Genomic DNA, 25,181 nt, shown 5'->3' with positions numbered 1-25,181 from the left:
AGGTTGTGTGTTGGGAAATTGTTTTTATATCAGGATTTCAACAGCCCTTTCAGATGTGCTGTGGCGAACAACAATAGCACATCTCCTATCGTATCGTGAATCCTGGAAGACAAAAACAAAATGTACCAGTTCTGCCTCTCCTGCCTGTACTCCTTTCCCCATCAATTTTCATGGAAATGCCAACAACTAATTTTCCAAGTCTACTGGAATATGGATCACATCTCCTCCTCTCAGTCTAAAGAGCTGGGCCATGGGAAGGGACAAGAAAGAAGCTAGCCTGGGAGGGAGAAAGAAAAGAGCCATGTCCACAAACATGGGTATCATGAGCTCTAGTTGTGGGAGCCAGTGAAAACGTCGTTAGGCCCAAATATAAATATTTTGCACCTTTCTGCCAGGCTCTGTAGTTTATTACAGGAAGCACGGTTTAGAAATTCACAGGCAAATGTTATAAATTTGAGAACATAAGTTGGACCCCTTCCCGTTCCAATAAGCAGTCACAGGTGTGGTTTTCATGAAATTGTATATTTAGGGAGGGAGTGGGAGGGAGGGAAGGGAGAGAATTGCATGTTCTAAGCACACTGTATTTGCATACACATTATGCATGTACCCAACACACACTCGTGCAAAGATGATTAAATATGTTCTGTGTTGGCAGGCTCTTGGCGTGTTTCTTTAAAGCAGGAATAGCAAATAGGTTCCTCTTGCATGCCAAATCCAATCAGGCTGTTTGAAGTGCTATGTCGAGAAGGATTCAGAGGTCATATCTGGGTTCAGTCAACCATTTTTATTTTGTGCCGACTATGTCCCAACACACAACATGCGGTTGCTACATTTTATTACTTTGGTGGCAGCGTGTGTTATACTCCCAGAGAGTTCAATACCACCCATGCCTCCTGCAGTGGTACAACCCAGCTGCCCCAAATTCCAGGCCTTGAGATCTGAGATAGGTCTAGAAAGAATGTAGTGAGCAATTAGCAATATCTGCCGAGAAATCACACCAGCATGAGAGGGCAGGAGTGGGGTGGGGTTGCAGTGCTTGTGTCGTAGATGAGTCATTTCTGCTGAAGAACCATCAAAAATACACTCATCTCTCCATTTTGCCAACTAACTTGCTTTGTTCATGTGAACGATCCAGCATTTCGTTCATGTGAACGAAAGCATTTAGAGTTGGGACAGAGCGATGCAGTAGTAACAACAGAATAAAAGAACCATCCTCCATCAATACAATGGGAACAAGGGCATCATTTTGGTGGTCTTGAATGTTTGCTATCACTTTCATCAAAGACCAGGGCATATGGAAATTCTCTGTACTATGAATTTCATTTTTTTCTTTCTATAGCCAAGTACATGTTCACTTGGATATCCGTTAGCTATTCTTACAGGGTATTCACTGACATCCATTAAAGACTAGTGGGGAAGGAACTCAAGGTGTGTTTGTGGGTCATTCTACTGCCTTTGGCTGAGTCACATCCCTGGAGAGAACAAGGGTCTGTCCTGTCATGGAATTCCAGGTGAGGAACCTCCCAGCCAGCCTGCAGGCTCCAGGTCCTGTCTTCTCTACAATATTTGAGAGATGGTGGTTGAGCCACGACAAAGCAAGTTAAGACCATGCACATTGGAATATTCCATCCTTCTCTCAAACCTTTTATAGGTTCACCTGGGGAGTAAAGCAGGCAATCCCTGTCTAAGAAAGAGAAGGTATGGGGGTTCCCTGGGTGTCTCAGCGGTTTAGTGCCTGCCTTCTGCCCAGGACGTGATCCTGGAGTCCCACGATCAAGTCCCACATCGGGCATGGAGGAGCCTCCTTCTCCCTCTGCCTGTGTCTCTGCCTCTCTCTCTCTTTCTCTCTCTCTCTCATTCTCTCTCTGGGTCTCTCATTAATAAATAAATAAAATCTTTATAAAAAAAAAAGAAAGAGAAGGTTATGAACTAAACTTAATGGCAGGCTTTATCACCTGAGCCCATTAATAACTACAGATACTATAATTTCTTCTGCTTTTTTCCTAGACCTACTTAAATGTTGTAGGTGCAAAGAAGCCTAACAAATTATTAGAAATTCTCTTATTATGCTTTGTTGTATTTTGCATGACTGGGTCAGTTGAGTTGATGCTAGTTAGTCATGCGACAACCATTTGGCTCTGATTTCTGACCTCTGGGGCTGGGTTAGGATAAAAGGAAACATGCTAATGCTTTGAAAATGTACTTGTCAAATGTGCTTTTCCTTTGAAACAGCAGCTCCATTTCTAGCATATTTCCTAAAGAACCAATCAGAGGAGTGCACAGATAGGTAGGTACAAGAATGTTCATCACTGCTGCATTTATAATAGGAGAAAGCAGGAGGCAGAGAGAAGAAAGAGAAAACCACAGACAATCAGCAAGAAGGGGTTGGATAACTAAATCAAGACACATTCAGGTAGCTGGGTATAAAGTCATCTTGTAGAACTGTTTTTCTGATATGTGGAAATGTTTACAGTAGGTTCCTGAAAGGGAAAAAAGTCAGACTACACAAAGATGTGCCTCTGTCTAGGGGCCTGCAAATCATGGACCAAAAGGTGGTCTCTGGATTGGCAGCAGCATCGCCTGGGAGCTTGTTGGAATGCCAAGTCTCAGTGCCCACCCAGACCTCCCAAATCAAACCTGCGTTTGGGCAAGAACTCTAAAGGCTCTGAATGCACATTGCCATTTGCGCTGGTCTACACTACAGCCTGCTGTTCGCCTCTAAGGACATCTCCACAGGCCCATGGCATTGTGAGGAGGGAGAAAGCTCAACATACTGAGTTTTTCGCAAAGTTAAATAAATTTAATTTCTAGCACCGCTGTTTCTTCTGAGATCATAATCTTGCTTTTATGGGGTTAAACTCCTTTCTTGTATCCAGTGGGGGTGGGGATTTGAGGATGGTAGGTTTTGTTTGTTGTTTTGCGGCTGCTTCAGTGGCCTTGGTTGGCAAAATAAACAGGCGGTATGGTAATCCTATGTGTTGTTTTGGAAATGTTACTAGGAAATCTGGGAATCATGATGAATGCTAACATACACTGCTCTCAAGTAAAATAGTATGTGTGGGTGTGTGGTTTAGGGGTGTGTGTAAATTACCTGTAAACCATGGTTCCCTTTGGAACGTGGGACCGTTGACGTTTCCAGTGTTTTCTTCTCTTCGGAGTTGTCCAAGTTTTCAGCATTTGGCACTAAAAAGATAAATGGCGGTTAAAGCTGGAGGAGCCTGCAGAAGGCAGATGTGTGGTCTCCATAGCTTAGAAGTTACAACCCCCGATGCAATGATAATGCACATGGACTGTGGACCCACTCAGCCTGGTTTCCAGGCCCAGTGCCACCTTGGTCAGGTCCAAGGCCAAAAATTTTGTGTCCTCGATTATGTCCTTGAGTCTTCGGTTCTTTCTCTATAAGATGGATGATGGTAGTAATAGAACCTCATTCTAGGGTGGTTGTGAGGCCCAAGTGAATTAGCATCTCTAGTATTTCACCAGGATTGCTGAAACAAACTAGCACCACCTGGGTGGTTTAAAAAACAATACAAATTTAGTCCTTCACACTTCTGAGGGCCAGAAGTCCAAAATCAAGGGGTTGGCTTGGCCCTGCCCCATCTGAAGCTTCTAGAAGAGAATCCATCCTGACCTCCTCCAGTGTCTGGTGGCTCCAGACTTACTCCAATCACTGCCTAGCCTCCACACAGACTTCTCTGCTCTACATGTGTGTTCTTCTTCTGTCTCTTACAAGAATTCCTGTTATTGGATTTAGGGCTCACGTGGGTCATCCAGGAGGATCCATCTTGAGAGCCTCAACTTAGCTACATCTGCAAAGACGCTTTTTCCAGATAAGGTCACATGTACAGGTACTAGGGCTTAAGAAATAGAGATATCTTTCTAGGGAAGTAGGGCACCGTTCACCCCACTACAGCAGGTATAATCCAACTTAAAATAGCACACAACACATAATATAGTGTAGTCTTTGTCTCATTTCCATTCTCTGGGAAGCTTTTGTTTTTGTTGTTGTTGTTGTTGTTTTGTTTTGTTTTGTTTTTCTGGGAAGCTTTTGTTACAGAATTTTCTCTATAGTTTCTTGCTTGGATAGAAGCCTCTTGCTTTCCACTTTCCAACCCAATCGAATTATTATTACTAAAGATGTCCATCACAAAAACCATTGTTAATAAGAGGCTGAGCATTTTGGTTCACCATGGTTGCCACTGAAAATAAGAAGAGAGGCTGAGGAAAACAGCGTCAAGTCCTAACAGATAAAAGATTCAGTAAAAGTGAACCCACAGAGCTGTTTTAACCTACAGAATTCCATCTGTCTTTATTTCTCTCAACAGCCATCTTGCATTAGTTTAACAAATCATATTCCCCACAGGGTATGGGGCATGGGCTGACGTTAGGCATGGGACAGTTTGTCTTTCAGGACAGCCTTTCACAAGGGCACCCTTCCAAGGGCCCAGGGGGACAACCACATCTCCCAAGTGGTCGTCCAGACCTGCTGGGAGCCTAGCGCTGGCTCTCCAGACTCTGGGGACAGATCGCTATCCTCACCACTAAATATCTCCCCTCTGCTTCCAAAGGCTGAACGAATAATATTTCCTTGCGTTAGGTCAATGTAAGCAAAGTATTGGGCCTCTGATAGGAGCACAGGTTTTGTTGAATGAGTGAATAAATGAATGAGTGAATGAATATGTTTGTGATTTTGAGAGAGTCAAACTCTAGAATTCAAGGAATAGTTTCATCAGACAAGTCATGTACATTCTTCAAATATATAAGTCCACCTCCCATTCCACACCCCTACCTATGAGGGGTTTCTCTAAATGGGAAACCAGACTGGCCAGAGGGAGCCCCATTTCTGCTACTTGCCATGGTGAGTCCTGCCCTGGGATGCATTGATAGAATCAGCACTAAAGGGAGGATCCTACCATAGGCTTCTTGAGTGTACGTGGGAGGGACCTAATCACCCTCTGGCTGCTGCCCCACTGTGGGTCCTCCTGCTTCCAGGGTAGAAGCCAGCCTCACCTCCTCACGGCATCATACAAGGCAGCCACAAGACAGACTCCTTCCCAAAGCCTACCCAGGCAGCTTCCAACCTCAGAATTGCAAATCCAGGCCACAAGTTGCTTTTCAGAGAGCCCATGTAGACCTTTCTTTATACATATTCAAGGACACATTTGCAGCTCTTCCTGGTTGGCAGGAGAAGCAACATGCTCAAGCTCAATCATCCTTTTTCCAGCAACAATTCAAACCCAGCTCCCTAACACTTAGCCCATAAAATGGTCATCTCCATATGCTCACATAGGGGGTGTGAAGCTGTCATTTGGATATTTCAGACTGAAAATAATTATAGCCTCCTGAAAAATTCAGACGACTAAGGCAGAAGCCTATGTTGCTGTTACCTGGATTAGCAAGAAAATGGGTTCAGTTCTTCCTTCAATCTGCAACCACCAACGGAAAAAGTTTCGAGTGATATCCCTGCTGTTAGTTCTGCCTTTCTCTTGTGGGCTCTGGAGTTAAGCTCGTTCAGCAGTGAAACCATTCCAAAAGCATCCGTAAGTAGATTTTTCCAAATAATTAGAACCAACAGCAATTCCAAGAGTTTCACAACTGCCCCGTGGAATGGGGTGTTTGGCCAATGTTTTTACAACCCATTACCACAGTGGTGTTTTTATTTCAAGGCTACAGGCAGGCTTTGTAAGAATGTGAAAATCAATACAAAAGGTTTGTCGGGGGTGACATGTTTGTTAATGTTTTATTGATTATGCTATTGGTTGTAAATTTTCTAACTTAATAAAGCTCAAGATTTTTTTTTTTTTTTGCAGTAAAAGACAGAGGTTATTTAATTAACTGGAACTTAATGCAAAAGTACTAACATGACACATTGTGACTGCTTCAAAGTGACACCCAATTCATCACTCTCCAAGTGGGCATGATGTTACACACACACACACACACACACACACACACACACACAGAAGGACATTATGCCACTGAAAGAATTGCACAAGAGAATGTTGATATAAAACGAAATCATCTGGGGATCCCTGGGTGGCACAGCAGTTTGGCGCCTGCCTTTGGCCCAGGGCGCGATCCTGGAAACCCGGGATCGAATCCCACATCAGGCTCCCGGTGCATGGAGCCTGCTTCTCCCTCTGCCTATGTCTCTGCCTCTCTCTCTCTCTCTGTGACTATCATAAATAAAAAAAAAAAGTCTTAAGAAAAAAAATGAAATCATCTATACACACACTTAATACTAAAAGAATTTGGCAGGGTATACTTCATAGTAAAAGAAAGGCTAAACAAGCATATAGCTGTTTTCTTTATAAAAGGAAGTTAAGAACAGGATCTGTAAAAGCTAAGCAGAATTACACACGCCCATCATTCAGTCATCATTTGTAGAAAATTCGTGATCACACTCTGTATCGAGACTGAAAACACTGTGACTTAACCTAATGATCTTGTGAAATCACAGTTATTTATTTTATGTATCTAAGAAATCACATACATTCAGTCCAACAATGGTCTATGTTACTCTTTCCCAGGACTGTTAGGTCCATTCTGTATGTACTGTATATTCACGATGCTAAGGTCCTGCCCAAAACTGACTTTATGTTCTTCTCTATCACCTGAGTTCTCATTATCTGCTTAGATCAGTGGCCGAAGTACAACATTGTTAGACTCAAAGCATTTTCCAGTGAACCATGAGTGAAACAAACCTGTCTCTCTTCAAATACAAATCCTTTAGGAAGGGAAACACAGGTCACTTAGTTTTTTTTGTTTTTTTTTTAATTGCCCTCCTTAATCCCCATCACCTACTTCACCCATCCCCCCTACCCACCTCCCCTCTGGTGACCATCAGTTTGTTTTCTTGGTTAAGGGATGTTTCTTGGTTTGCCTCTCTGTCTCCTTTTTTTCCCTTTGCTCGTTTGTTTTGTGTCTTAAATTCCACGGATGAGTGGAATCATATGGTATTTGTCTTTCTCTGACTTATTTTGCTTAGTTAGCATCATACTCTAGCTCCATCCAGGTTGCTGCAAATGGCAAGATTTCATCCTTTTTATGGCTGAATAATATTCTAGTGCTTGTGTGTGTGTGTGTGTGTGTGTGTGTGTGTGTGTCACATCTTCTTTACCCATTCATCAGTTGATGGATACTCGGGCCGTTTCCATAGTTTGGCTATTGTAGATAATGCTGCTATAAACATCAAGGTGCATATATCCCTTTGAATTAGTCTTCTTTTTGTGGGGAGAAGGGGACAAATACCAGGAGTGAAATTTCTAGATCATAGCATAGTTCTATTTTTAATTTTATGAGGCATCTCCATACTGTTTTCCATAGTGGCTACACTAGTTTGCAGTCCTACCAACAGTTCACCAGGGTTCCTTTTTCTCCACATCCCCACCAACACTTGCTGTTCCTTGTATCCTTTATTTTAGCCATTCTGACAGGTGTGAGGTGATATCTCATTGTAGTTTTGATTTGCATTTCCCTGATGAGCAATATTGAGCATGTTTTCATGTGTCTTTTGGCCATCTGGTCCTCTTTGGAGAAATGTCTATTCATGTTCCATTTTTTAACTGGATTGTTTGGTTTTTAGAAATTGAGTTGCATCAGTTCTTTGCATGTTTTGGATACTAACTCTTTATCAGATACGTCATTGCAAATATCTTCTCCCATTCCATAGGTTATCTTTTAGTTTTGTTAATTGTTTCCTTTGCTGTGCAGAAGCTTCTTATTTTGATGTAGTCCCAATAGTTTATTTTTGCTTTTACTTCCCTTGCCTCAGGAGATGTAGCTAGAAACATTTTGCTACAGCCAACGTCACAGAGATTACTGCCTGTGCTCTCTTCAAGGATTTTCATGACTTCAGGTCTCACATTTAGACCTTAACCCAGTCTGAGATTAATTTTGTGTATGATGAAAGAAAGTGGTCTGGTTTCATTATTTTGCATGTGGCCATCCAGTTTTCCCAATACCATTTGTTTTTTGTTTTGTTTGTTTGGCTTTGTTTAAAGAGTGAGTACAAGAGCCGGGAGCAGGAGGAAAAGAAGGAGAGAGAGAATCTTAAGACTCTCCGCTGAGTACAAAGCCTGACTTGAGGCTTGGTATCACCACCCTGAGATCATGACCTGAGCTGAAATCAAGGGTCAAATCAGCCTCTAAACCGACTGAGCCACCCAGGAACCACCACCCCCGTGCCCCCCACCAAACACCATCATTTTTCCCATTGGATATTATTTCCTGTTTTGTAGAAGATTAATTGACCACATAATTGTGGACCTATTTCTGGGTTTTCTATTCTATTCTGTTGATATATGTGTCTATTTTCAGTTCAGTACCATATTGTTTTAATTACTACTGCTTTGTAATATTACTTAAAGTCTGGAATCATGATGCTTCCAGTTTTATTTGTCTTTTTCAAGATTGCTTTGGCTATTCAAGTTCTTGAATACATACTTTTAGGATTGTTTGTTCTATTTCTGTGGAAAATAATATTGGTATTTTGAAAGGGATTGCATTAAATCGTAGATTGCTTTGGGTGGTATAAACATTTTAACAGTTTTTGTTCTTCTAATCCATGAGTGTGGAGTGTTCTTCCATGTCTTTGCATCTTGAATTTATTTCATCAGTGGTTTCTAGTATTCAGAGTACAGGTCTTTCACCTTCCTGGTTAAGTTTGTTCATAGATATTTTATTGTTTTGGTGAAATTGTAAATGGGTTGTTTTCTTAATTTCATTTGCTGCTACTTCATTATTATTGTATAGGAACACAACTGATTTCTATACATTGATTTTGTGTCCTGCAACTTGACTGAATTCATTTATCAGTTCTAGTAGTTTTTTTCCTAGATCTGGATATCTGTTTCCTCTCCCTAATTTCCCTTGTTTACTTTCCCCCACTATAAGCTCTGACACACAATATTATATTTTTTGCAGCATTCCCAGAATTACATCAGGGCATTCCACTGATGTCTGCCACAATGGAACTCTGCTTTCACATGTGCCAAGATGTGACATTGCCTCTAAAGTCATAAAAAGCACAGTGTGGCTGGTAAACATCTATTTCAGTCCTGATTGTTTTCCACACTAATAGCTAAACTGGCATTAATTTTTTTAATCTTCTTCCAAACTCCTTTCCTCAGGAAATGATTTAAATCACTGTTTTGTAGTCACAAAAGCCTCTTGAATCACCATCTCTTTCAAGAAATTGTAAAGATTCTCATGGATCCGCTTCAATTAAGCAATGATTTCCTCAGAAGAAGGGAGAAGGGAAGAATTACTATTCTGAGCACTCATTTCCCCAATTACCGTCAGTGGCTTGTCCCTTTACCTGCCAGGTTAATAACCAGCCTGTTTTATCACCCGCCGTATATATATATAAACCCTCCTTATCTGGTAATTACCTTTCCCCAATCTCTCTGTTTTTTTTTTTTTTTAATTCTTTTTAACATATCTTTTCAGGCCTTTTCAAACTTTCTAAAGGAATCCTTGTGTGAATGTTTCAAAACCTCCTTACATTTCAAATCTTACATAAGCTCTCCCAAATTCTCAACACTAATTGTCAATTAATAAGAAATTTCACCAAGGCATGAGTTTTTTTCTTTTCCGCTAACTGAAAAGTCTCCCACGGTGGCTTCCTAAAATATTTGGAAAACAATTTTCAAATGGAAATTATTCTATAAATACATAGCCATGAAACCAGATTCTCCTTGGGCTTGACCTGGTCTTGGTTGTGTGTTAACACTTCCTGGAAAGGGTCTTTTCTTTCTCTTTGGATAGCTTTGTGCCCTTTTATGGTAAGTTTAAAAAAAAAAAAACACTAGAATTTTAAAATATACCTCTTAGGGATTCATATGGATGAGATAAAGCCATGTATACACATTTAAAGAACAACATTAGGAACACAAGATTTTAGATGTTCTTTCCTTGGGTAGATACAGAGAGACGTGTTATCCTGGGGATGGTGACACAGAGAAAGTCATGGTCGAGGTCCTAGTTTTACACTGGCTGATGAGTTCACATGTGCTTATTAAGTAAACATGAACAAATGAATGAGAATATACATGGAACCATATTTAAATTGAGCCATAACCAAGATTATAATTAATCCAAATCTGCACAGTTGATGCCATAAAGATAAAGCAAAGAAAAATAAATGCATAGGCAAGATCTTAATTTCTAGCACTAACAAATTACCCTCCAAAATGGCAGTACAACTATACACCCTGCATGGTGTTTTTTCCCTATTTCTCTTTAAGCTTACCGGCACATTATGGAACATGCGATCTCCTAGTTTTGATTTCAGTATTCCTGATGAGGGAAGAGTGGAGCCAATTTTCATATGCTTACTGGTCACTTTTACTTCCTCTTCTGTGACTTGATGTACATATCACCCGCTTTTCTACACTTCAAGAAACTGAGGTTTTATTAACTTAAGCAGACTTCAACTTCCAGTCTTGATAGAATTGCAAATGCAAAACTGTGATACCCCAGAGAAAGGATCCATAAGGTGAGCCCTGAAACATAAATGGTTGGTCAACATCACACACAGATATACTCTGGATACCAGTCGTTTGTCCTGTTTCATGAAGGCAAACGTAGTCCTCTGGTCTCCAGGTTATGTCTTGTAATACAGAAGTTTTCATTTTGATATTGTTAAATTTGTGTATGTTGACTTCTATAGGTCGGTATTCTCAGTCTCCTTCAGAAGGTGCCCCCTATGCAGAGTTATAAACAAAGTCACATATTTCTTCATATAACCTTAAAAATTATGCCTATAGTACATCCTGATTGTATTTTTATAACCAGTGTAAAGTAAGGCGATTACTCTTCATGAAATGAAAGCCAGTACTCATGATACCATTTCTTTAAAAATCTAGAAGAGTGTAATCTGTGGAGGGAACATGCAGTCACGGAATGTGAGAGATACAAAGACCAAAAAAAAAAGAGAGAATACTCTGTTCAATGTCCAGTGTTTCAGGTAAGGAACTAGGGGGGAAGGCCACCCCGTAGGGAAGCAGTAGAATCAGAAATCAAACACAGGCTGCCTGTGGCCCAGCTCAGAGTTCCTGTAGACCATAGTGCCTCTTCTGAAGACATTCCTCCAATATCACTTGAATGTACTTCCTGGATCCCACACTCACTTATTAAACTAGTTAAAAGAACCATTCTAGTTATTCTAGTATGCATCCCTGCACTGAGTGTGCGTGTGCATGTGTGTGCATGCATGCATGTATGTGTGCTCACATACGTGTGAATGCGTATTTGTTTGTCACAAAAACTTTTTGTATTACACTACTTCACTTAAATTTATGTTTATTGAGTTTCAAGCCCCCTAAGTGAAAATGATCACTGCGTTTGATTCAAATAGAATAATTTTCAGTAATTTGTTTGAAATAGAATAAGAACATAATTCCTGGAGACATAAATTTTTTTAACTAATCAAGGTAATCACTCCATTAAATTAAGAAAGAGCAGGGGGTCTTGGTCATACTTGACTGAGGGGAGAACAATAAACCATACATCCACCTCAGCAGCCAGCTTAGTAGATATTGAACAGACAAATGTATAACATGTTTTTGGGGAAAATCCCCTCTAATTCCAGGGCAATCTGCACAGCCCCAAATATGGAATATAGATTTTCTTGACATTGCCACATAAAAGCAGAATGCTCAGTTTAACTTTCAACTTAAAAAAAAAAAAAGAACTTTGAGTTTTCCCATTCAGAGATTAAAATAATGGTTGGAGCTGTCCTCCATGCATGCTTACTACATTGTTAGCAGGAGGCAAATTACCCATATTTCACAGGAGACTCTAAGGAATGAAGGAAAATGTGAAGCTGTGTTGAACAGGAAAGAAAGAGAGGAGATGGCATGGAACTAAGCTGACCCCAACTGACACAAGGATATAGCATTCCTGGAACTATTCTAGGTGTTTAGACCTTGTATCATTCACAGGGCAACAGAAACTCCAACAAAGAGGGACTTTTAAAAAAGGAAAAGCAAAGGAGTTTATTTTTCTCACACTGGAGACAGACAACCCAAAGCTCAACCATGCTCTTTCATCTTTCTTCTTTGCCATTTCCAGTTGACAGCCATTGTGACAGTCACAATGTAGTTGCTGAACCTCACACTTTGGTTTAAGAGAGAAAGAATGAGGAAGTGGTAGTGCCAATTGCATTAGTTTCTCCTGTAAAAGCTTTCCTAAACCACCTCTCTTACCCTAGTAGGTAAATTTTGGCTTGTCTATTGGCTCAAACCACTCCACATGACCATCTCCACACAGATGGAAACAAAGTAGAGATATTTATTTCATTTGCTAGTAGTTGTAGTAGCTTTACTATGTGGAGGTTGGAGCTGAGTGGTTCCTGTGCCTATCATAGATTCCTGTGCCTACATGGATCCGGGATCTGAATGATTCCAGGACTCATGGTGTCTTCCAGAAGTCACTGTGCTGCGACCATTACATGGTCTGAAACCAAACCTGAGAAAAGGAGATACATATCTCTAAGAGCCTACAATTTTTACAGTGAGCTAATGAAAGAGCAAGATAAAACTGGATCTCTGACTCAAGAGCAAATGTAGATCTTAGATTAGATTCATCTATATTCTCAATGACAGAAAGTGTAGGTCATGAAAAAAATTCATCATCCTCTCTAAGACCCACATCTTCATATGTAAAATGTAAATAATGATTCCTAGATTACAAGTTTGTCATGAGATTTCTTTGGAATCCTGCAAAGGGTGCAACATCAAAATAATGAATAGCAAGAGTGGTGCCCTACTTTAGACAGCTGGGCTTAAATTGAACATGGACACCAACCAGGTAGGTGATCCTGGGTAACTGATTCAACCTATAATGGCTTCACTTTTCTCATCTGTAAATGGAGGATTGTGACATACTTCTTCATAGCACTATGATGAGAATAAGGAAAAAATATCTTGTGAAGCATTTAAAATAGTGCTAGGCATATGGCAAGTACTCAATAAATATCAGCCCCTCTTCTATTTAATTATATGCACCTAGAAAGGATGTGATATGTACAGACAGTCAATGACCACTGGTTTTCCTGTCCCATGCCAAGAGATTTTCATGGGGACCGAATAAGGTTAAAAAAAGAAGTTAGGAATCTGCTTGGAGAGGTCCGAGGAGTCCCTGAAAAGAAAGCATCTGCTCTGACAGTGGCAGGGCATGGGGAGGGGAGACTCAGGGAGCAGACAGTGGGGCCAGCCAGGACCCCACCGGGTCTGCGGGGCCAGTGCTGTGTTTACTGCACCTGCCTCATCCCAGTCAAGCACATTAGCCCACAGAGATAGAAAGGAATAAAATAAGTTTCCATGCCTTGGCCAAACTCTAAAGCTTTCTAGCAGATGGAGGAGTCATCATCTTTCAGACAAGTCGTCAAGGAAGAAACAAAGTCTCCCCAAGAAGCTGAGCCAGCCCATCCTGGCAGCTAGAGTTGTTGTCATTCCCTCCCTGGAAGACCCCATCTGCCGTTGTCAGGCGGTGCAGGCATTTGGGGCTCCAATGCCCAGAGGGACAGGAATACAGACAGGGTGGCTTCCTCCCTGCACCGCCCCAGACACGCTTCTGATGTGCCACTGAAGAGGAAATTAGTGTCCACTTCTGCGAGACCAAGACAGGTCCCATGCGGTACAAAACTGGTGATGAGAGAAGAAAAGCTGGGTGCTCGTTCTCACAGGGAGATGGATCCTGTTCCCAAGCCTACGGAGCATCCTGTCCTGGCATTTTGTGGGCTCCTTTGGTCTGTGAAAAAGCAGCATTTGCCTTGGGAGGTGATCACTGGGCCTCAGGACCTCTGAGGACTGTTGATATTGTCAGTAGGGACTGATGGTGGGCACCAGTTTTCTTTGCCTTTGGAAGGGCACCTGCTGTGCCTTCTCACTGATAGAAAGAGAAAAGAGAAAGAAGAAAGAAAGAAGAAAGAGAGAAGAAAGAAAGAAAGAAAGAAAGAAAGAAAGAAAGAAAGAAAGAAAGAAAGAAAGAAAGATAGAAAGAAAGAAAGAAAGAAAGAAAGAAAGAAAGAAAGAAAGAAGAAAGAAAGGAAGAAAGGAAGAAAGAAAAAACGAAACGAAAGAAAGAAATTCTCTCCAGTCCTAGAGTTTCCATATTTAATCAACCCCCAGGCTCCAAGGCATGCTCTAGCCCTGCAGAGGATGGGAAGGTAGTTTTAAATCTCTACTACAAAATGGAATGGCTCTTGCCAGAGAACTTGCTGGAAGCTGCCAAGCCATGAAAGCAGAAGAGCAGGTGCTCAAGATTCATTGAATATTAGGGGACCTAGAGTTTCGTTGTCATGCTCAACTCTTCCACAAAGCAGCTGCTCTTGGGTATGATTTTGAACTCACTACTTGCGGCTGACTGATCATCACTCACAGGCAGAAGTAACCCACAGAGAGACGAAGTAGTAATAATAATGAGGACACATCAAATGCTGGTTCTGTTGGGGGCACTTACTTTGCTCAGGCTTTTGTATGCGCTGACTACTTTTTTACTTCATAAACATCCCGGAGGGAGGTACTATTTTAACCTCCACTTCAAGACCAACAAAACTGAAGCCCAGAGAAGTGAGGTAAGCACCTCGTGTTGCAGAGCTGGCCCGTGGCGGAAACTACACAGGCATCCCAGTCCTCGGGGCTCCAAGCTCGATGCTTTTTCCCGCTGATGCGTGTCCCTGAGAACACTGTACACACGCCACCACCACCTCGGAGCAGAAGACCGTGAGTGCGAGGCTCTGCAGCACCCGCAGTTCAGCTCCCTGTATTTATCTATATCAGGAAGAGTACTTTTACTTGACCCTTCATGAAGCCAACAGAAGGGCTCCCTTAACAAGAATGATGACATCTACTTTCTGAATTTATATACATTTTAGAACCTAAGCCATTTAAAAGTAGATTCTGACATTCCTCTTCCGGTCATATCAGGGACAAGCAGCATGGCTATGTGAATAATTCAGAGTGTTGCCTGCCATCTTTGTCTCATACGATGTGGTCTTCTCTGGAATGTCTTCTTAATCAACCCCATTACCAACAAGACCAAAACTATGCTTAAGCCCTTTTACTAAGTGCTTTCAAACGCTGACTCGTTGTCCAATAGATTCCTCCAGGAATCTACTTCCTTCCAATATGCTTTGCCAGGTGTTCCCTTTAACAACTGACAGATCCCTGTTTGGATAATGTGAGTTTTGAGGGTTGGGCCTTCTTCTTCTGGGATATGGATATTGGATATTGTGACAATGCAGAGCATGGTGGGTGCAGAGGCTTCCTTGTTAGAGCTGGGGCTGTGGGATCCGCTGTCAGGAAGATCTGTAAGCGCCATCACCATGGTCGTTCCCATATAGCACCATTAAATGTCCTTTGCCAGCCAGAGCTGACGGACATGACTGTTGAATAATTTAATGGATTATGTCATGTGAGCCTCAACAGCATCTTACCTAGAGTTTTCCTTGGTCCTCTGCCCTGGGTATCTCAAACCAGCTCAGATGAACAGAGATACATCCCAACCCTCCTGTTACTCAGGAGAGATCAACATGCAATTATTACAGACTTTGTTTCTCAAATCCGTCCCTTAAAGTAAATTTCCTGCTGCAGCCCTACCAGCTTTGCAATTCCGTTTCTATTGCTCTTGGGCTCTGAGCCACTTGATACTACACAAAGCCAAACAAGGTTTCATCTGAAGACGATGCTGCCTCCACCAGCTCAGCCTCGGGATGCAAATCTCCCACTACAGGTCCGCTGCCTCCCCAGGGCAGGGATGTTTATACACATGGCTCTAGGTGAACAGAAAATTTCTTCTTTGATGGAGTGCCGCCTGAACCATCACTCTCCTCCCCTGCCAGTCCTCAGCCTATGCAGCCGTTTCCTATCCTGTAAGTGAAAAATCCTTCCTCAGGGAAGGATAGATGCTAACCAGCTGAGCTGGTACAGTGCTACTGAGCCATGCCGCCAGAGGGAGGAGGGTACAGACACTGAAGCCCTCCCTCTCAAGGTGTATGAGTTTCCTTGTGGCTACCACAAATTCAGTGGCTTGAAACAACATACATTTCTTAGTTTATAATTCTGTAAGTCGGAAGTCTAGAATGGATTGGCAGAGCTTTCTTCTGCAGGCTCTAGGGGAAAATCTTGTTTTCTTGCCTTCTCCAGCTTCTAGAATCCACCTGCATTCCTTGGCTCATGGACCCTTCTTCCATCTTTGAAGCCAGCAGGATAGCACCTTCAATTCCCACCCTCCCTCCCTCCCTCTCTCTAAGCCAGACATTCTTACCTCCCTCTTTATAAGGATCCTCATGGTTCCACTGGGCCCACCAGGATAACCCAGGGTAATCTCTCCATGTCAAGATCCATCATTCCATCTGCAAATTCCTTTTGTCATGCAAGGAAACACGTTCACAAGTTCCAGGGATTAGGATGTCGACATTCTGAGGTGGGGGAAGTGAGGAGGGGGGGGGGCGTTATTCTGCCTACCACACTAAGGAACAAGACAAGATGCCCAAACAGAAAAAAGTAACCCTTCATAGAAAGAGGTAGATGAATTCACGGCAGATTCTTAGGCCATCAAGATTTTCATGGCAGTCCATGAAATGGACTTGAGAGATGAACTGACATCCCCTTTGCAGAAGAAGAAACTGAGGCCCAGAGAAGCACAAGACTTACCACCTACACGTGATCTGGTTAGTGACCTGACAGGGCCCAGAATTGGGCACGTGACTCCCAGACCCAGGTTGTCCACACAACAGCTGAATCCTTCCAGCCAGTATCTTCCACTCCACATGGTATCTGCCCTCTTCTTAAAAGAAATGTGTCACCATATGTAGCCACTCAGCCTCCTGTCTGCTTCTAGGACAGCAGACTGCTCATGAAGCTGAGAACCCCTTCCTGCAAGGCCTTTCCATCACGTGCTCTAGAAACATTCACCATGCATATTCTTTGAAGATCCTTCTCTTTCATCTCTGCTCGAAATAGCACCTGTCCTAGCGTTAACCAGGGAATCTTCAGAGTGTAGACCCAAAGGAATGGGTAGATTTATCACCCGGTGAACTGACCTACATTCTGCTTAATTGTTTTTGGCCTGACCACAACCTCAGGCATCAGAGGCAAAAGGAAAGAAGGAGATGATGAGCTCTCAATGTGTATAGATTTTATGGCTCCAGTTGATCTTAAAAATTAATAATGTCAGGAGGAAACATAAAGAGAAAAGACTTTTAGCATAGTTAATTTTTACAAAAGACCCATTTCTGCTGGTGTTTGAGGAGGAAGAAATGATCAAAATGATGAGTGGTGCCTTTCTCAGAGGTAGATCATCTGGTCTGGTTCAACTGCTCTTTTATCACAATGTGTTGGGTCAAGTCTTATTTTATTACAAAAAAAGACTAAAGTGAATGTCACATCTTTTATATGAGGTTTTTTTAAGCATGGGCAAAAGATCTCAGATTCTCTCTAATGTACAAAATGCTTTATATTACCAGATGTAATTGAAGAAACAAAGGTTTTAATAAAACATGAGCTGAAATTGTTGTCGAAAGATACTTAAGACGTTTCTAAAAAAAAAAAAAAAAAAAAAAAAAAAAAAAAAAAAAAGACGTTTCTAGGGTCACCATCAAATGCATATCATCTTATTTTTTTAACACCACGGTTGTAAATCCTTTTGGAGAGCTTCAAAAAGACATTCACTTCCTTCCGATTTGATCATTTAGTACATTTGGCAGCTGTTGAGTTTCATTCTCTAACGTGTTTTCAATGGAGATGTACATAGCGTGGCTTGTTTAATATAATTTGTTGTTTATGCTCCAGCATTCATGGTATTATCTGCCTAAATGTGCAAAGAGGGGCTGAGTGAATAGCTGTTTTTGTTTTTCTTTTCTTTCTTTTTTAATTTTTAAATCAGCAAGGGTTTTCTGCATCTTGCAAAATGTAATCAGTACTGATAGAGTTTGCACATTTCAGCAAAAGAATGATACTCCTTCAGATCTCTCCAAATAGTCCCCAGACCTCCAATTACTACAGTAAAAGTAAGACAGGTAAAATCTCAGCATAATAAATGCCACTGCAAAAGAAGCTTCTGCTCAGTAAAGCAATTTTCCTGTCCCATGGCAGAGACCAAAGAAATGAAACGTTTGTCTGACCACAACACGGTTTGCACAAAGACTGTCCATCTGTAAACTCCTCAGGACCCATGGACGTCTCTGATTTAAGTGTCCAGAGTCGAGTTCATCACACTCCCCTCAATTTAGTCTTCTCACTACTTTCCATCTTAGTCGTGGCCACCATGGGGCTGTGTGATCCCCACATCCAACAGCCAGAGGCCATCACCAATCCTATCAGTGTTTATCTTCTGAGTCACTTTCTCTCTGCTTTCACAGCCAGAGCCACCTTCTGACACCAGGGAGCCCTGGGCACTTTTGCCTTCATGGACCCCTACTGCCATAAAAAAAAATATTAAAAATTATGTGCTATCACTTTGTTCATATAAAGACAGATAAAATTCAAGTTGAATTCATTATTATATGTTCATCATTATTATATTCATTTTTGAATTCTGATTTTAAGATAAGCAAATTAAGCACTTTCATGAACCACTAAAATGTGCTGTGGGCCATGGGCGCTGTGCCTCCTGTGCCAAATGGCTGAGCCGGACCCGCTCCTGGCCCTGGCCCTCACCTGTCCTCCTCTGATGGTCAGTTGCCTACTCTCTACCCGCCTACTCTTGGTAATCCATTCTCCAGCTGCAGCCAGAGGACCTAAATATTCAAATTTGCATGCAATTCTTCAAGGCCTTGCATTGCTTTTTTCATTTTTTTTAGGTTTGCTGAGATATAATTGACCTATAGTGTAAGTTTGAGGTATTCATACTAGAGACTTGATACATGTTGTGGAGTGATGACCACAATAAGATTAGTTTACATACTCAGCACCTCACATAGTCACAGTTATGTGTGTGTGTGTGTGTGTGTGGTGAGAGCTTTTAAGACAGACCCTCCTAGCAGCTTTCGAGCATACGATACAGCATTGCTAACTACAGTCACCACGCTGTACGCACTTCACATCCTTATTCAGCTTAGAACTCTTACATTTATGCCATTTGACCACCCCTTTGACCCACTTTACTCCCCCACAAACTGCCACACACATCCACCCCTGCCCCTGACAACCACAGTCTGTCCTCCATGTCCCTGACTCTGGTGTGTTTAGAGTCCACATATAAGTGAAGTCATACAACATTTATCTTCCTCTGTCTGACTAATTTCACTCAGCATGGTGTCCTCAAGATCCATGCATATTGCAAATGGCAAGATTTTTAAGCTTTTAGGCTAAATAATATTCATCTCTCTCTCTCTCTCTCTCTCTCTCTCTCTCTCAACTATTTGAGCACAATTGACACACAGTGTTACATTAGTTTCAGGTGTCCAAATTAGTGATTCAACAACTCTCTACATTGTGCTCTGCTCACCACAAGTGCAGCTCCCTCTGTTACCAGACAACACTATCACAATTCCAATGAGTATATTCCCTCTGTCGTGCCTTTTACTCCCATGACTTCTTCATTCTATAACCAAAAGCCAATCTCCCCCACTCCCCTTCACTGCCCTCCCTTCTGGCAACCATCAGTTCTCTATATTTGTAAGTCTGATTCTGTTTTTTGTTTATTAATTTGTTTGATTTTTTTCCCATTTTTTTCTAACTCATTTGTATTTTTGGTTGTGATTCCCTTTCCAATTCTGAGTAGCCATCGAATGGATTTGTTTGCTCTTTTGCAGGTTTGTTTGTTTTCTCCTTCCTACCTGAATGCCATACATCATCATGCTTTGATTGCGGTGACTCAGGGTTCCAACAAAGACAGATGCCTTCAGCACCTGTTCTTCTAAAAGCAAGTTTAAATCATTTCCCTCCTCATAGGTCTAAAATCTATGCTGCTCTAGGAAACAGAGGAGAACGCATCCCACATCGCATGATGCTTTTGCAGGATAAGTCTTAGCGTAGTGTGACCATAGACCCAGACTGAATGCTATGCACATTTGGTCCACAGATTTGGGCTGGTCCATGAACTATCTGTCACTATCTGCAATAAGTATAGAAAGCGGGAACAGGAAACTTAGAAACTTTTGTTTGAAATTTGACGTTACCATAGCATCCAAGTCTGTGATCTTGTATTTTATAAAAGCAGCAGTCCATGGCATGGTGGAAATAAAAAATGCTGACCCTTCACCACAAATAGTGTGAGAAGCCCCAACTGAGTTCCCAGCCAATCAAATGTAGAGATGGTTCAATCCATCTATAGAACAGGCTGTGAGCTTGAGGACTGTCGACATCACATAACTTTCTGGAAAAACTGTAAACCTGGGGTAACAATTCCTGATGGGTAGGAGTCATAAGCCCTTGCGTATGTTTCTGTAGAAAAAAAATTCTGTTTATGGAATAATGGACATTACCCCAAAGTTATGTAGGATAACGCGGTTTTGAAATCAATTTGTCTTCTGTCTTTGCAGCACACAAATGGAGCTGCTCTGCAAGGAAAACCTCATTCACTGGTTAAAAAAAAAAAAAAGGCAGCTGTACCAGAGGAGGGAGTAATAGGGGGAGCCTGTACCAAGTCAGAATATACCTCATTGACACTAAAGCTGATTGATGAGCAAGGAGCCTTCTGAGTCCAGAGGAGAACAAAAGGAAAACGAGATAGACAAATGGTACCAGGACACATGAGAAACCGTAGGTGTGACACAGATTTGTATTCTCTTGCAAGGGGGAGATTAGGGTCTTTAAAGACCGACAATTGTTGACAGTTCAGTTGACATAAATTTTACTAATGTTCATGGAAATGTACTAGAACAATTTACCAAAGCCACTTGCAGCTGTTGAGTTAGAGTGAGACAGGAAGCCATTGTAGGAAGAAGAACCCACGAGGTTTTGTACTCTTGAATGTGAACAAATGCATATTTTAAAACTGCTGTATACACAGAGTGTCCCCCAGTGTGCCAATTTTTATTTTTCTTTCAAGTTATTCTTTCAAAGCATAAAAAACTACAGCAGATTTTGTGATTCCAGAAAGCCTTCTCAAACTCTCTGCTTTCTCCGTTTTAAGACTGTGCTCCTTGGGCTCACAGGCTTTTATTTCTAACAATGTCATATATTTTTTTTAGGAAATTATGTTCTTTCATCCTTCCTCATGATGCTAGAATTAGACATTCTCATCTGGGGTGAGTCATAAGAGTCACAAAATATTCTGGAATGCCAAGGCTTTGCTTTCAGCTCTGGAGTGACAATGCCAAGGGCATGTAGAGTTTCTACAGATAATGGGTTGAATATAAAGAGCATGAAAAGTCAGCCTTGAAGGGCGTGAGATGCAGCTCGTGACATCTCTACGCTGCTGCAGCCAGTGTTTGCAAAGCAAGCCAGAGAGTTGGTGGTGGGAGGGAAATACCTTCATAGATGAAATATCTCCTGTTGTAAAGGAGGTAACTGGATGGCTTTCCATCCAGAAACTTCTTCAAGTAGCTGAGCAACACAGATTGTTCCTGAAGGCTGCTTGTGGCAATGGGGATAGTTGCAAATAATGGTTGGGGCACTCAGAAGCATTCAGAAAAGACAAGGTAGGGCTTTTTAACAAGCATGAAAGCTGGAAGAGAAGGAACCCAGCATTGATAGAACTCTTGAAGGATAAAGATAAATTGTATTTTATATAAAAGGTGACTTGTGAAATCCTGGGCTGGCATCTTGCATGAAATGACTCTGGATGAACGAGAGAAAGGACAAGGAGAGGAAAGCCCCTGGTGACTAAAGTCTCTCTCTACCTAGGGATCCAGCAGCAGAATGGCTCTGATGCCATAGAATACAGTGTTTTCACCAGGGTTTGTCCACTCCAGGTTGTCCAAGCTCAGTGTTTTACTTAGTATTTTCAGCTGACCCTCTTGCTGTGTATTAGCACCATTGCCCAAGATGACCATGGAAAATAGAGGCCATGGAGGTTCATGGAATAACAATTCTTAGAACGGTCTTGTGTAGACAATGCTGAAGCTTCTGTGCTGGCTGAGGGGAGTGTGACTTGTGCTTCCCCAGGCCACACTCCACTCCCCCCACTGCAAGCCTGTAGTTTCACAGTGACAATGATTTTTGAATCCAGAGCCCCATATAGACCAGCCCCTGGGATCCATTGACCCTAAGCCCCCTCGTTGGACCCTAACCAGCTCATCTACTCATGGCAAAAACAAAAATCAATAACAATAAAAAGATCTCTGAAGTTTTCTACCAACTTTTGTCATCACTTCTGAGACACTTCTGCTCCTCCCTTAGGGAGCTCCTCCCTGCTCCAGACCCTTCCTTGCTGAAGCCTCTTTGATCTTGCTCTCCATGTCCCTTTTCCCAGATGGATCCTTTGAATCTCTTCATTATTCTTTGGGTCAAGGTATGTGGTTACTCCTTCAGAAGTTCCAGAGTCACTTTTCATGAAAAGTCATTCCTAGCGGCTTCTCCATATAATCCATAACCATTTATTGAACACCTACAGTATATCAGAGCTTTTGGCAGAGGCCAAGCTCTGGTTTCTACCCATGCCTTATTTTTTTAAATTTATGAATATGCCAAAGCTTTAATGCCACAGCCTAAGCTAGAGCTCAAGACCCCATGGCTCCAATGGAAGCATAAAAACCATAGAAGGGAGGCTAATGGTTGTCTAAGTCTGCAAGGGCTGCCATAACAAAATACCACAGACTAAGTGGTTTAAACAACAAAAACGTAAGTTCTCACAGGTCTAGAGGCTACAAGTCCAGGACCAAGGTGTCAGCAGGGTTGGTTTCTCCTGGGACCTCTCTCCTTGACCTGTAGATGGCCACCTTCTCTCTGTATCCTCACATGACCTTTTCTCTATGCACAAGCATGCCCAGTGTCACTTCGCTTCTTATAAGGACATCAGTCCTATTGGATCATGGTACCACCCTTATGACCTCAATTAACCTTAATTATCTTCTCAAAGACCTTATCTCCCAACACAGCCACGTTGGATGCTAAGGCTTCAGCATATGGACTTGTGGTGGGCAGGGGAAGGGAGCACACAATTCAGTCTGTAACATAAGTAAGTTTTTTTCTGCAAATAGTAGGTACTCAGCTCTTACATTGTGTTGTCCAGAGGAAGAGTGTCTCTGGTGTCTATTCTGGAGCTCAACTGGGACCCAATTTCAACAGTAAACACAGAAATTATGTCCAGTTATGTGCATCAATTCAAAGACAACTACTCTCAAGCTCAAAAATTGGTTTAAGATTATGTGGGTCTATTCTGCCCAAGTTAATTACTATGTAAGAAGTACCAACAGCATGCATTAAACCAGGCTATATTATTGCAGGGCACACAAGGCTTTTACATGCTTATTATCATTGGCAATGACATTGACATCACTTCCCTCTTTTGTTTATCCAGAGCACAGTGAATGAACAGGCACTTAGCGTTGCCTAGGCCTTAAGTCAAAAGTCTTCAAGGCCACCAAAATGCATCAGAAACTAAAATGCCAGGACACATGTGAGGCTCAGTGGTTAAACATCCATCTGCCTTTGGCTCAGGTCATGATCCCAGGATTCTGGGATCAAGTGCCACATCAGGCTCCCTGCAGGGAGCCTGGTTCTCCCTCTGCTTATGTCTCTGCCTCTCTTTCTCTGTGTCTTTCATGAATAAATAAATAAAATCTTTAAAAAAAAAAGAAACTAGAATGCCTCCACCTTGTTTTATGAATCCCAGGGCAAGGTAAGCCACTTCTGCCTATGCTGAGAATTGTAAAAATCCAGATGTTCCAGAAAATATAAGTAAACAATAAATAAATGTTGTCACCCTTGAAATCAGCTCTTACCTGCCAACTGCATAATTACAGCCAAGATTCACACTTCAGGGGACCCCAGAAAAGGAGTTTCTGCTTCTTGTTACTCCTCAGTGTTTGGTTTGGTTTGATTTGGCTTCCACTTTTCTTGACTTATCACGGCTTCCAGCAGCTCTCCATCCTCTTCTCTCAAAGATTTTCCATCTTCCTTTTCACAAACTTAATGTCTCTCTGCTTTCCACCCCCAATCCTCTCCAGTCTTTGCTTTGAGTTCCTGCCTCCTGCAAGAAAATCCCTTTCGTCTCCTTCATGTCTCCCTCTACCCTCCCCACTGAGGCCCTCAGAGGCAGGTTCCTTCCAGAAAACCTGAGTTGATGTCTTAAACATACCTTTAGGAAGTGCCTTCTTTGCACATGAAGGTGCTTCTGGCAAGAACCAAGCATTGTCCATCATCTAGACCTGGAAGTTTCCATGAAAGCCTGCCCCTGAAATTGGAGAGGAGTACTGGGCATTCTCTTTGCAGAATTCTTTCATCTCAGAGAATTCCATTCTACAAGCACACAATGTTAGGTTGAAGCAGATCAAGCCTCAGCAGATGCCTTTAATAACTGTGTCTTCCCTCACAAGGGCTGTATGTTTGCAACGGATCAGACTTTTGAAAATAGAGATGTGCTTTGGTCTCCCTGATGCTCAGTTTCACAGTTTTAAACCATGAGCTCCCTTGTTGTTGAAGTTGGGTATCTATGGACCTGGTACCAGGACACTTTCTATCCATAGAGACAGAATGACTGGGGTTCCACTACGGGAATATATTACCTCTGCCTTCCCTGTGAGCCAGCAGCCTGACTCATCCTCAAACCCCAGCACTTGTGCAGAACGGAAGATGTGAACATGTGGAATGAGACTCAGGACTAGATAAACAAGTGTTAAATGACTAGAGAAGCTGAAGTTTCTCCAATAATGATTGTTAAGCTACTCTGATAAGGAAGTCTCAGACCAATTCTGGCCATTAAATAAATGCAGTAAAAAAAATAATAATAAATAATAAAAAAATAATAATAAAAAAATAAATGCAGTAACCCTAGAGTCAGAAGCCTCAAGAATGGATTGATTTAGTCCTCATAGAAGAAGCTTAGCCAATTGAAGGGGATCCTTGGTGACCTTGTCATCAGCAGAGTGGGGAGATATTTTTAAGTAAGTAACAATGATTTGTACAATTTGTATAGCAAGCAAACACAGTCAACTAGCAGAGGCATTGTACTTAGGTGTGAGGCAGATAAACTGCTGCCTCTAAGTAGAAGTTTCCAGAAATTACTCAAGACCAAAAGTGACCTGGTGAATAAATATGACAATTGTCTCAATACTACAGCAGCTTTCA

General features: G+C 41.8%; 1 long non-coding RNA gene across 1 annotated transcript; it reads right to left on the bottom strand.

The window, feature by feature from the left end:
* Window positions 1-608: 608 nt before the first annotated feature.
* Window positions 609-24,331, bottom strand: LOC119867617. Its single transcript, XR_005384156.1, has 5 exons — window positions 24,193-24,331; window positions 23,837-24,084; window positions 10,253-10,505; window positions 3,092-3,183; window positions 609-735 (listed from the first exon to the last, which is right to left on the bottom strand). It is a non-coding gene; the product is annotated as an uncharacterized LOC119867617 (long non-coding RNA).
* Window positions 24,332-25,181: the final 850 nt, after the last annotated feature.

The sequence above is a fragment of the Canis lupus genome, chromosome 35, assembly GCF_011100685.1.
Source record: "Canis lupus familiaris isolate Mischka breed German Shepherd chromosome 35, alternate assembly UU_Cfam_GSD_1.0, whole genome shotgun sequence".
In the NCBI taxonomy this organism is placed as follows: domain Eukaryota; kingdom Metazoa; phylum Chordata; class Mammalia; order Carnivora; family Canidae; genus Canis; species Canis lupus.
This window is presented reverse-complemented; position numbering and strand designations above follow the sequence as displayed.